We start from the raw sequence: 14,473 nt of genomic DNA on the forward strand, positions 1-14,473 counted from the left end.
TAGATCTCCTGACTCTTTTAGGGATTTACAATATCCCTTAAAATATTCCAAGATCAACCCATGATATCTTCTTTGTCTCTGGAATTTTTAGGTTTTATGGCTTCCCCTCCCTGATAAAAAAACCTTCCCTCCCTTTCTCTTCTTTGTCTCCAAAAAGGTATTTAAGAAGTTGGGGTTCCTCCATTCATTTCTGGAGAATGGCGTCTGGCAGCTGTATGCTGGACGCTGGATTCTTTGGGTCCTCCAGCCCTGGGACCAATATGGATTCCTTGGTCCCAGTATACTTATCTCTGTCTGACTGGATAATCTGAGACGAGAGTCCTGTCCAGTCAATCTTACTCTCCCATTAATAAAAATATTAAAACTCTCTAATCTCTCTCCTGCCTCAGTTTCTCCGGCATAACAGGATTTGTACTAGAAATTAAGTATCCATTCATAGAAGTTATTATGAGTTTAAGTGAGCGAATTGTGTCGCAATGGAAATTATCTTAGAAGCAATCCTCATTAAATTCCTCAGTCTTTTGAAAAGGTGTGTGTGTGTGTGTGTGTGTGTGTGTGTGTGTGTGTGTGAAGAGAGAGAAAGAGAGAGAGAGAGAGAAAGAGAGAGAGAGAGAGAGAGAGAGAGAGAGAGAGAGAGAGAGAAATCTAATCCACTTGAAGACTGTATAAACCAAATAGAAAAGATCCAAAAGTACACTTTAGAGAGAAGTCAAAATAAAACTAAATCCTCTTCTCCATAGAAGTGTTCATCATACTCTTGTTACTGTATTATAGCCACTTCACAACTGTCAAATTAATCTTCCTTCAGCAAAGCTTTGAAAGACAACATAAGGCATTACATGATAATGACTTCCTAATTAAAGGAATCTTGCAAATTAAAGTAATTATGCCATAATACTAATTGACATTTATATACCATTTGAATTATTGCAATATGCTTTACACATATGATCTTATTTGATCCTCTCAACAATCCTGTGGGATGGGCCCTAAACATAAGCTTTGAGATGGAAATTTTCTACATATCCAGAAAATCTGGGAGAGTCAGTGGTGAATGGCACAAAGACTACCAGAGCTAGAAGACCTGCTATTGAACTTTGGCTCTGAATGACCTTGGACACTGTGAATCTGTATCCCCAACTATAAGGTGAATGAAGAGACTGGACTATAATAGTTTCAAAAGACCCTGCTAACTCTAAATCTAATGATGATATCATTATTTTATTCTCCTTTCAAATATCTCTACAAAACCTATCCTAATTATGGACAGAATAAAATCGATAGATTCAAGGTCCCCTGCAATCTAATCTCCTATCAATCATATACAAGTTCAACCAAGCCAAATACTGTCAGCAAACACAACAGTTCTTTTTCTATGATTTGACATCGAGCATCTCCCCAAAACATATCTGTTCTTCCTCACTTAGCTCAGTCTAATCAGAAGAAGCAGGGAATATTTTATTATTTTATCTTTGTATACAGTATATAAAATAACACATTTGCAACCCAAATTCTTTTAAGAGCTCCAGATTCCAGAGACTTCTCCCTTTCTTTAAACACTTGCAGTCTATTGTCTATATGATGATTGAATCAAAAGTACTTAGGAGGGGCTGAAACACAGTAAGTGCTCTATAAATAAATGCTTATTCTCTTCCCTTCTCTGCCCTCTCTCAATATCATCTGTATAATTCTGGAGGCACTCAGAGAACTTTTAATCTTTTTATCTCTGTTTCTCTTCAGATGGAATATAAATTCTCTATATTACCTCTTTGTAATCTCAGGATCTAGCATATTGTCTGGGGCCAAACAGTAATAATTAGAGTATGTTTTACAATATACAAACCTTTTTTAATACATCATCTCTTTTTGTTTAACAGTTCTTTCTCTACTTTGTGGGTTGCTATTCTTTCCCGCCTTCAAAATGGGTTATCCCGTATGTCTGTATTCTGTCCATGTTCTCCTATCTCCCTCTCCCTTGGAGATCTCATTCAATTCTAAGGCTTCCCTGATCACTTCTACAAAGATCACATGCACATCTTCACCTCCAGTAGCAACACCTCTCCACAACTTTAGTTCCATATTTACCTACTGACTACATTTCTAGATGTTCTAATAGCACCCCAAGCTCATTAACTTCTCCCCCCAAAAAAATTCCTGCCCATACCTAGCCCTATTTACTTCTATGAAGAAGCCCACCAGACTCCCAGGCATTAAGGCTCAATATCAGTTCTCTTTTATTTTCCTTGGTTCTTCATCCCACATCCAATCAACTATCAAATTCTGTTAATTCTATCTCCACAATATTCTGGGTTTCTTTTCCCTTTTCCTTGTTGAAGGAAAGGTGCTAGATCAGGTCCTCATAATCTCTTCTGGTCCACAATGAGAGTTTTTTATAAGTCTTCTTACTTCCATTATCTTCCTCTTTGGTTTCATATTATTCAAGTAAGCTTCCTAATATACTTCTTTGAGTGTCACATCTTACTTAAAAAATTTTCACTGGCTCTTTTTGTCTCCCATATAAAGCATTCTTGATCCTGCTATTCAAGACCTGTTATGAGCCAGAACTTGAAACAAGATGATAGCTCAATGGAATTGATAGAAACAATGCTTAAGTTAATACCTTTGAGAATTCACATATTAGCTCACACATCAGTTCACACACTTGGGAGATTTCAGGGTTCAGTATGAGATATCCAAATTCACATCTCCTATAATCCCACTCTCAGAGGAGTAGTCAACTTTGAGTTTACACCTTTAAAAGAGTATTAAAAACAGCTGAGCTCAGTCAGAAGAGTTCAGCTGAAAAGATTGAGAGGGGAGCGTCAGTTGGAAATTGAGAAGCCATGAGTCAGAGTTGAACTAGAGGTAGAAGCTGGCAGAGAAGCTGCAAGAGCTCTTGGAACCAAGCAGAGAGATAGGCCTCTAAGAAACTAACCGGGCTATTTCGGAAGAGACAATAAAAGATTGGATTTTAACTCCTGGCTGTATTTGGAGTGATTATACTTGGAACTGAAACTAAGGCTGCCTGCAGAAACATCTCCAAGAAACCTGCTCCAGGAGAACGATCATATATTATACAAAAGAAGAATATCAAAAGATCCATCATAATCAAACTCCAACCTAATTGTATGTGTTCTTTTATTATTCTACTCCCCAAATATATTCAATGTTCTAGCTATACTAGATTATGTACTGCTGGCCCTTATCCTGGCCTCTATCAATCATATTGTCCTGTAGACTAGGGGTTCTTAAATTTTTTTCACACACAATCTCTTTGTATCTGAGAAATTTTTATATGACCCCAAGTATATAGGTATATAAAATAAGTATATAAATCAAACATTTACTGATAACAAAGCATAATTTCATAGCCCCCACATTCAGTAACATAACCCCATATGGGATCACAACCTACAGTTTAAGAAGCTTTTCCCTAGACTAAGAATTGATTCTCTCCAAAGGTATTTCTTCTAAATGAAATTCTTCTCTTGTATTCTGCAAAACCCATATTCAAATATTACTCCTACACAAAGTTTCCTGGAGCCCTCCATCAGTAAGTGGATTTCTTCCACCTTAACTCTCCTTACCACTTTCAAATTCTGCTATTCCAGTAATATGTGTATATGTGACAGTCCATTACCCCCTTTTTAAAATTCCTATTGCCTTGCAAATGTAGGCATTTAATTAATGTTAATGGAGTTGAGTTTTATTAGTATGTAGTGATGTAAATTATTCACGGTATAGTTTAAAAGATCAGTAAGGATTATTCTGATTGATACAAACCTTCATTAAAGACTGAGTAATTCGGAAAAGATGGACCACATTTTTTTGATTTTCATCTTTTAGGTCTTTTATTTCAATCTATATAAACAAAGTAGCAAGCATTATTTATTATTCCTTTTTTAAAACAAATTCATTGAAACTTTTAAAGCAAAAATACACAATAGAATAGTAGTTTTTGATTGAGTATATAGTATTCTGGTGCTAGTATTCCCTTACTTCTTCCCTGAGGAAAAAGGTATGTTTTATTATCGATTAATGGGAATTATTTTCTGCACAAAACTTAAATCAATCAAATATAATAGTAAAAAGATCTTTCCATTTCTAACAATTCAAAAGTCCATGACTTTTTAGAGTATTTTACTTTAACCTTGAATATTTTAATATATTTTTAAAAATACCTTAGAGAGAGAAACCAGTAATTCATCGGCTAATTCTTCTTGGCGAAGCAAGTCATCTGGGTTAACTCTCCATAATGTTTTCCAATCCAAAGGCATCTTGACTTCTTTCACTGTTGTCTAGGGACCTAAAAAAAATATACACATGTCACCATATAAATACATGATTTCCTAAGGGTTATTATCTGAAGGGATGAAGTTCTATGATATACTGGTAACCTTAACACAAATAAACAAACAAACAAAACCTAAAACAGCAAAGTGGCTAAAATATACTAAAACAAAGAGATCTGCTAGAATTAGAAGCAGTGGGACATAGTGGAAAGTATGCTGTATTTCAAGTCAGAGGACCTGGTTTCCAATCTTGGCTTTGCCATTTTTCACCCTGGCTAAGTAATTTAACCTATTTGGGCCTTAATTTCTCAGTAGTGGAATGAGGAAGTTGGATTAAGTGACAAAATCTTTTTTAGTGCTGAATCTCTAACTTTCTATTGTAGATGTGTACTTAATATCACAGTGATTTGAACAAAGAGGCCAATTAGATTTATACTCCCAAATTCCAAAAGGAAAAACCTATGAGCAAGGGCAATTACTGGCAAAAAGGTGAACTTGTTAAGGAAAAAATTCTTAATGACAACTATAGCAACAACAAGCAAGCAAGAAAATGGTGTAAATAGTTAAACACATTATTTGCTGTAAAAATTTAACACCCACAGAATACGTAAACAACACATGACCAGCTAGAATTAGATTAGAAATCCACTATCTTTCATGGATTAACAGACAACAAATGTCCTAATTCTATAGACCTCCAAATGTCCTAGAGAACTCCACCAATATAAACACTGGAATAGGAATCGTCATCACAGACTAAATTGTTGCCTACAATATCCCAAATAAAATACTTATTCATAAAATATTTTTAATAGATGCCGCCATCACAAATACTCATAATCTCTAAATACATGAAACAACCTTGTCGAGTAGGAGTTATTAGGACACCGATTTTACAGATGGAAAAACTGAAGCTCGGAAACTGAACCAACAATTTACAGGATTCTTCCTAACGTGAACACTTTTTTATACTCCCACTTGTTGCCTCTTTCCAAATGTTGTCTCATGGGGCAGTTATATCTTGAGGGTAAGAAAAGACGTTAAGAAGATTCCTTAGCAGGAGCCGCAGGGAAGTCCCAGTCCAATCCGAGAAGAAAAGAACCATTGCTAAGCCGGGTGGGGGCGGGGAGAGGGCGCGCGCTCCTCACACTCTCGGCGATCGCAGCAGCACTCTGCCCTCACCTGTGGCGGCCTGAGGCAGGAGGAGAGCACTGTCCACCCACCACCCACCCGGACCGTTGGCGCTAAAGCGGATCCAGAAGGAATTAGATGATCTGCAGCGTGAGCCTCCTGTCCAAGGCTCAGCAGGAACTGTGGGAGATGGCCTGTTCCACTGGCAAACAACTATCATGCGACCTCCTAACAGCACATATCAACGTGGACGCTTCTTTCTCACTGTACATTTCCCAACAGACTACCCTTTTAAGCCACCAACATAAATAGCAATGGAAGTATTTGTCTTGAAATCCTGAGGTCACAGTGATCACTAGCTCTATCAAAACTTCTGTGGTCCATATGTTCACTACTTTGTGATCCAAATCTGGATGATCCCTTAGTACCAGATATTGCACAGATATATAAATCAGACAAGGAAAAAATATAACAGACATGCGAGGGAATGGACTCAGAGTAAATTCTAATTTTTTTTTTCAATATTAAAAGTAAATCGAGCACCAAAAGTTCCAGTGAACCCTGAAACACTTTGATTTTTACCCATTTGAAATGTGTTTCTGGAGCAAGACAAAACAAACTTCCAAAAATAACCTTAAGACTGTGATGAGAGTAATTATCCTTTTGTATGTTTTGCAAAAGATATTTATTATGTTTTTTTTCATCCACAATACAGTTATAAAGCAACCAAATTACTTTTTGCTGATAATATATGGTTTTACATGAGACACTGTATGTATTTGTCTAAGATGTCGGCTGTTTTATTTTTTTATTGTATAGACTAAATATGGTTTATTTGCTATATAAGTAAACTCATTTGACGGTCTTCTCCTGTGCACAGTATTGACAAGTTCAACTCTATTAATGAAAGGAATGAACACTTTGCCTCCTCTTGCTTAGCATACTTCATAGACTGCAGATTCTTAAAACCTAACATGATCTTTTACATTGTAATTCTCAGTATGCTGATTGTGGAGAAACACTAGTTTTCATTTTGTTGCATACTTGACTTGATTTTATTGCAATGTGAATTGCACTAAGTAGGAAGATGTGTCACTTTTATTTGTTGCTATTCACATTTGATTTTTTTAGTACATTTGGTAAACATGATTTTCCTTGTTGTTTTTATTGTCTATCTGTAATACCTGTTAGTTATTAATGATATCAGGCTGTGGGTTTCAAAATTTAAACTATAAAACATTCAAACTAATCATAAGAGAGGCTTCATTTTTAAAAATCATTAATGACACTTTCCCACTAAATGTCAGAGTATTTTTTCCCCCCTCAGGTACTTCATATCCTGTGCTTATAAAAGAGGATATAGCATGCCAACTTGTGCTTGGTTTTACACATAACATTTATATGTTTCTGCTAACAAAGAACATAGACAAATTCATAGGATTCAGACTTGAGAGGGACTACAAAAATTATCTTAGTCCTTCCCTTTTATTTTATAGGTAAGGAAACTGAGGGACAGATATGTTAAAGGGGAGATGACTTGCCCAAGTACCAAAACCAGGATTCATCTTTTAGTATTTTGATTCCAAAATCAGGATTCTTTTTGCCATACAACCTTGCTTTCTTTCTTTGGCAAACATATTGCCTGCTTCTTAGTCATATCCTTTCCTTTTGATTTCCAGAATCTCTTGCTTCTCATCCACGGTCAGAGATTTGTCTGTCTGTCCTTGAAGTGTTTATCTTCATTTGACTGTTCACTGCCTCTCAATCCAGGGATAAGAAATTAATCAAATTGACTTCTGATTCAAGTGTGACTAAATCCAGGTTTGCTAAGTTTCCATGACCCTAAGATATTTTAGCTGTCCTAGAGTGTAGACCTAGAAGTACTACATAGTACTAGTTAGTTGGAGCAGAGGAAGGAGAATACTTCTGTAATGCTGGAGAAACTGAGGCAGGCTAGAGATTAGAGAGTTTTTAATATTTTATTAATTGGAGAGCATAATTAACTGGACAGAACTCTCATCTCAAAGAAGCCAGCAATGAATGGGAGAATCCCAAATCTTTATATACCTTTTACAGACAAAGAAGGAGAACGAAGCAGGATACTTCTTCACAGACCCATATGGTTCTATCAGGATCAGGGTGGGCAGGAGGGGGAAGCCATAAATTCTTACTAAAAGCCAGAATCAGGATGTCTGAATAGACAGAAGTAAAGATGTCAATGAGGTATCTGGGATAGTCTTATCTTTTGGAATATTTTAGAGGGTAGTGTCATAAATTCTTGAAGGCAGAAGGAGTTAGGAGTCAGGAATTCTGTTCTCTCCCTTATCTTGAGTCTTACATTGACATTTTATAACCTTAGAGCATATGGTCCTCAGTCTTAATGAACCAGAGCAGGGGTTTACAATTAAGGGGATTGAGGCAGAACAGTTAAGGAAACTGAGATAGAACAATTCAGGGAAACTCAGTCAGAACAATAAGGGAAATTAGTGCAGGGAAACTGAGGTAGAACAGTTCAAAGAGACTGTGGCATAACACTTCAAGCATGGGGAACAGATAGAGAAGATAACCAAAGCAGAGAAATGGGTGTCTTCTTCATGGTCCCTCTAGAGTCTGTACTGATATTTCCAAAGGCCTCACCTTAAAAAAAAAGGTTGGAAGTGAGGGGAAGGTGTTAAAAATGAAGTAGAGAAACTTATCTGTGGGGAAAGTGAGAAGAAAGAGGCATAATGATGAAAACCAAATCAAGTAACACTAAAGGTATGGATTATGAGGTTATGATAATTAAATTCAAGAGCTCTCTACTGTGAGGTCAGTAGGAACTTTTGTCATGCCTAGAACTCAGATCGTGCAGATGAATTGGTTGATTTCTCAAAAATTGTGGTTTTGAATGATTTGGGTGATTATATTAATCACAAATCATTTTACCAAATCATCCTTTGTGTTTGAAAATTGTTTCCTCAAATTGGAAAGTTCAAGTTCTCTCTGGTGACTATGGATAAATATAGAGGGAGCAGCATTAAAATCTAAATCATTGCCTCCAGCATCTCACAAATAGAATTCATACTATTTAGAGGCAGGTGACATAAAAGAATGAATACTAGATGTGGAATCAGGAAGACCTGAGCTCAAATTCTACGAACTACACCTAGCAAATCATTTATTCTGAACAAATCATTTAATTATTCTACTTCAGTTTCCTCATCTGTAATAATACCTCCTAGACACAGGGATCCTCAAACTTTTTAAATAGGGGGCCAGTTCACTATCCCTCAGACTGTTGGAGGGCCGGACTATAGTAAAAACAAAAACTTTGTTTTGTGGGCCTTTAAATAAAGAAACTTCATAGCCCTGGGTGAGAGGGATAAATGTCCTCAGCCGCTACAGCAGCTGGCCTGAGGGCCGTAGTTTGAGGACCCTTGTAATATTGTGAGGCTCAAATGAGATAATATTTGCAGAGTTTGCCAACTTTAAAACACCATATAAATAATAGCAATTAGTATTAGAAGTGCAAGAGAAATTAATGGTATTTCAAAAACAAAGATTAATTGGAAATTTAAGAAGAAATGGGGAAATTAAAAATATTTATCATCAGTCTTAGGCTATGATAACAATATAAATAAATATTTGAAACTCTGGAGCATTAGCTAAAATGATAAAACTAAGTCTTGGAGAATCAAAATAGTTTGTGGATATTAAAAATCACAGTGATTTTGAAAGTTGGAGGAAATGATAGGCATTTAGTTAAAAATTTATACTCATGATTATTTTTTACTTTGAGATCCTATGTATTATCTGGTTCATGTCATTGATATGCTAATTTTATGGCTTGGAGGTAGAACTGAGCAGTGGTCTCAGGAAATTGGTTATCACTGACCAGCTGACCTAGGACTGTCTAAAGCCAGAAGACTTTAGAATCATTGACAAACAAGATTGTCAGAACAATAGTATTCTAAGTTAAAGAGTCTCAGGATCATTAATATATCTTCCTTAAAGTTAAAGGGAATAAATAGTTTTATCTTCCTAGGCCAGAAGACTTCAACAATCATTGACAGATTGCCCAAATAATATTACTCCAAGGTTGGGGAGGGTGGACCGCGGGATCATAGATTCCAAAGCCAAAAGACATTAGAATCACTGACAAATTATTAGGACAGAAGCCCTTTAAGGTCAGGGGACCTTAACATTATTGCTATATTCCCCTAGAAGCTATAACATATTACTGGCTCACTGTGGAAAACACAAATCTTAAAGCTACCGTGTTTCCCTGATAATAAGACCTATCCTGAAAATAAGCCCTCCCCTTACTGTGTAAGATTCCTCTAAAATAAGCCCTCCCCCGAAAATAAGGCCTATTGAGATTGCTACTGTAGTGAAGGTGATCCCCTGCACTACACACTACATTACAGTACCCTCTGTATGCACCGTCTCCCTCCTCCCCCACCCTCCCCCCCCAGGTGAAATGCACGCCGCGCTCCGAGCTGCATCCAATCAGAGCTGCAGCAGTGAGCGTGTCATTCTGTTCTTCCCAGTGATTTGCTTGCTGGAGCCATTGAGAGCAGTGCCGCGGAGGAGAGCTGAGGCAGGACAACATAAAAACCCGTTATGTAAGCGGGAGTGAGGGGGCATGATGGAGGATAAAAGGGGCATGATGGAGGATAAAAGAAGAACTCAGGGGGCATGATGGAGGATAAAAGAAGAACTCAGCCAGCACTCACCGCGCTAAAGAAATGAAGAACTTCCTTGCAGAGAGAAGAATAGATCAAGTAATGATTCCTGCAAGAACGACTGCCTATCTCCAGACTCTTGATATTGCAATAAACAAGCCATTCAAGGACCATTTGTGCATGGAAGTCAATGACTACATTGAAAATAGAATGGAAAGAAATCAGCATGGAAACTTTGTGAAGCCCTGTCTGCAAGAAGTCATGACTTGGGTGAAGACGTCATGGGATAAAATTACTGACAGCTGTGTTGCCAAGGCACTACGAGCAGGTTACCTGGACAAGACATGTTCATTTAAAGAGAGCTATATTGCTGGACATGACAGATTGGGTCCACTTCTTCTGAAGGAAATAGAAGTGCAAGACATCCAGGATGGAATTCAGGGTATGGACACTTATGACGATGTTGCTGAAGAAGATGACACGATCATTATTGAATAAAGGTACATTTTTTTTTGTTCACATTTACCTGTTTATTAAAATTGCTGTCAATGTTCATTAAAATAAGCCCTCCCCTGAAAATAAGCCCTCTGGTGTTTTTCTGTCCAAAAAAATAAGAAGACAGTGTCTTATTATTGGGGAAACACAGTATTACATCAGTGTAAGTCATTGTTTTCTTTTACATCTCACATGAGCTGAAAAATCAGATTGAGCAAACTTGCAAAACTGATATAAACTTTTGGGGGGAAGGATTGGAAAGGCCCTGATGTAAATTGTGTTCCCTTTGGGTGGAAGGGTGCTCCTGATTCTCAAATCCTCAGGCCCTGGGAGGGATACACACTCTTGCTCATAAGGGAAACTCCTAAAATAAGTAATCTCATTCAACTGGAAATTTCAGCTTGAGACACAGTCACTCAAGGATCTGCTCCCCAGCTCCAGGCCAAGATTAACCTAATATAAGCAAAGGTTTGTCACCCCATCTTTGCAGAAGTCCTAACAGGATTTTGCCCACTAAGAAAACTGTCTTCTTAGTGTACTGCTTTCTTAGTGTCAATAAACCTGTTCTTGCCACAAAACTCTCACCTGTGTTCATTGGGGTTTGTAAATTCTTTCGCAAAAACTACTCAACTAGTCAAGGGGATCCTATTGCTGTTAGGGGATCTCTTATCCTCAATTCTCTTACCTCATTAGAATTATGTCTAATGGATGATCAGTTTTTTGCAATATATTCTGTTTCTTTATTCAATAATAAGTACAATCCCGGAATTATTAGCGTGTGGATTTTATAACATCTCTTTTGACTGCTGAGAGGCTTTTGGTATTTCTTCCTAATTCTCTTCATTGAGAAGATTTTTGGGAAATTGGCCTCTGGAAAGTGAGGTAGTATTTGCTAAAATGAAATTGTATTTAGTAAGATTATTCATTTATTTTTTATAACTAGAGTAATAGTAGAAAGTTGTTTAAAAGACTTTATACTATTGTATCTCATTTGAATCAAGAAGATATGTGTGTAAAGAGTTATGTAAAAGTTTTACTTAAATGGAGTAGAGCCATTCATTGAAAGGGACCCTAAATTTTTCTTTAAAAGAATCCTTTCTCATTTTGCATGATTACTTTTTTTAATTCAGATTTTCCTATTTTAAGTGCAAAGCACATCTGTGATTAGAATCATACACAATAAAACACTATTATTATTTTTTGCTAGCTTTAGGCTTGGTTGCTTTGTTTTAGCTGTAAGTTTGCAGCTGAAGGGAAAATTTATGTGTGTGTTAAAGAATTCAAAAAAGGATGGAATTTTAAAAAATTCTTGCTTCAATCTTTTTTTTTTTTTTTTTTTTTAACTCTTTGATATTTGCCTCATTTACTTCCGTTGCTTGCACTATCAATTTTGGAGATCTTTTAGCCTCTTTAACCAAATGTTTATATTAGATTCTAATGAACTGACCATTGACTGATTATGAGACTTGAGACAAAAAATCTGGGGAATCACAACTCTAAAGGTCATATACTCTAATTCCCTCATTTTACAGAGGAAGAAACTGATGACAAGAAAGAGTAATTTATTTGCCTAAGGTCACACATCAATCATAAGTTGCAGTCAAAATCTTACAATAAATTGCTTTTCAAATCAAACATGGGTATTCTTGGAAAACGTATCTATGTGTTTAATAATTGGAACCTTATTTCCAGTTCAACTTCCCTAATCCCTCTAAATAGCACTCCTGGTTTGGGATTGGCTTGGGGCTTTATCCCTGCTTACAGTTTCTTCTTTGGACACTTTTTAGTGGCTTCTTGCAAGGTCTGTTGACATACTGAACTTTGACATCCACTAAAATGCAGAGCTTCTTCACTCAAATTCTTGCCAGATTAAAGTGTCACCCATTCTGTAATTGTGAAGTAATGTTTTGAAGACATGTACACAACAACTTTATTACATTTCATCACTCGAGCTTTTTGAGATCCTTTGGGTAGCTTTAGTCCTGAATTTGTTGTCCAACATGGCAATTATTTTGCCATATTTATATCTTCTTCAGACTTGACAAGCTTGCCATCTGTCTTCATGCAATAACAAAACAAAAAAGGACAAAGAGCAGAGTCCTAGGATAATATATAAATTTGCCTGTAGATTGTCATTAATCTTAAACACTATTTTGGTTTTTATCCTGCAAAGAATTCTGAATCTTATTAGCCCATATATTTTAATCTTGTCCACATGGATAGCATGAGAAACATTTATAACCTGCCTTACTCTATAATCCAGATGTCCCATATTATAGACTTTTCCCAATTACCATTCTTGTAATCACGTCAAGAAATCCATAAATGACATGAGATACAAATACAATTGATTAAACAATCCCTACTAATAAGGAGCTGACATTATAATGAGAGAAACAGTGTATATGTGTGTACACATATATAAAGAGTGTGAATAAATGTAAAGGAAGTAAATGCAAATATATAAAAACTACTATAGAAAATGAGGATAAACTGACTTGGTAAAACTTATGTTGGCTTTTAATAATCATTACATCTCAAAATGAACTAACGACAACCTATACATTAAAAATAACATTGTAAAGACAATTCTAATCAACACAGAGACCTACCATAGTTCCAGAAGACTTTGGGGAAATCTGCTTCCTACATTCTGACAGAATGATAACAGCACAGATTGAAGGTTTTTTGTTTTATTTAGGAGTTTTTGTGTTTTGGACAGGGATAGCACAGCAATTAGATTTACTTGATGATACATGTTTGTAAAAGGAGTTTTTCATTTTTGCTCAGTGAGAAGGTGAGGAAGAGAAGGTGATTCTATGCAAAAATAAAATTTAATTTAAATAATAATTCACCATTTCTCCAAGCACTCACAGAAGTCCTAGAATTTATCTGACTCAAACTCAAGGTTACCAGTCTATCATGTGAAAATGAAAGCAATGTTTTTTATATATAATCTTGTGGCAACTTTACAGCCTACCAGCATTAGATCAACAATTATAGCACATAAATCTTAGTTCTAGTTTGTGTAGGCCTTATGAATTGTACTTTTTTGAAAAAGCCTACATACTCTGCTGTACTCTCATTTGTCTTGGTTTTCCATGCTGATGGCTCAGGATTATAAATGTTAAGAGTTTAGAAATCCAATCAAAATTCCTCATTTTACTGATTAGGTGAGATGATTTGCTTGTAGTCCTAAAATAGTGGTAGAGTCAGAACTTGAATTCAGAACTTCTGATTGCTGGTCCTATACTATCCTTTTTTATTCTGTACTTCAAAGTCCAAATATTCATTCTTCTTGAAAGAGAAAAGAGAAAAAAAAATTGAGCAGTTCTGATTTTCCTTCATTTAGTGAAGGAAATACATACTAAGAAATGTCTCATTAGTAGTATGTAGTCACATATTAATGTTGTCACCCTAAGAAACGTTTCCAAGCCTTTGATATTCTTTTCAACAATCTTTTAAAATAAAATACTAAATATTTTCTTTGTTATTAATTTTTATTACTAGCCTTAGATCATTTTAACTTGTACTTTTGGCACCATTATTAGAGGACCATGTGCCATTTTTTTTCTTTAATCGTTAGTGTTCTTTTAGCTGATTTGTGATGTTTGCAAATGAGAAAATATTGTTGTCTTGACTACTAGCAGTTTCTAGGCTGCTTTGTATTTTGATTAAGCAAGAGCCCCCTCTAGGAAATGTTAATAGTTAAAATCCCTATTTTTATTTACTCTCATTTTAATTGGTATCAACAACTTGTTTAAAGAGGTTTGGTTGAAGGTACTGTGATCCCAGTTATTATTTCATCTTTACCTTTCTGAAATGATCTTGAATTACATGTGACACTCTTGGGAGGCGCCTTTCCTTATCTTATTCGCCTATGCTCTCAAT

The 14,473-nt window shown here is 36.0% G+C and overlaps 1 pseudogene; it reads left to right on the forward strand.

Annotated features, from left to right (window-relative positions):
- Nucleotides 1–476: 476 nt before the first annotated feature.
- On the forward strand, nt 477–5,932 carry LOC127538735 (ubiquitin-conjugating enzyme E2 D1-like; annotated as a pseudogene).
- The last annotated feature ends 8,541 nt before the right edge of the window (nt 5,933–14,473 follow it).

Source organism: Antechinus flavipes, chromosome 5, assembly GCF_016432865.1.
Source record: "Antechinus flavipes isolate AdamAnt ecotype Samford, QLD, Australia chromosome 5, AdamAnt_v2, whole genome shotgun sequence".
NCBI classification, from domain to species: Eukaryota; Metazoa; Chordata; class Mammalia; order Dasyuromorphia; family Dasyuridae; genus Antechinus; species Antechinus flavipes.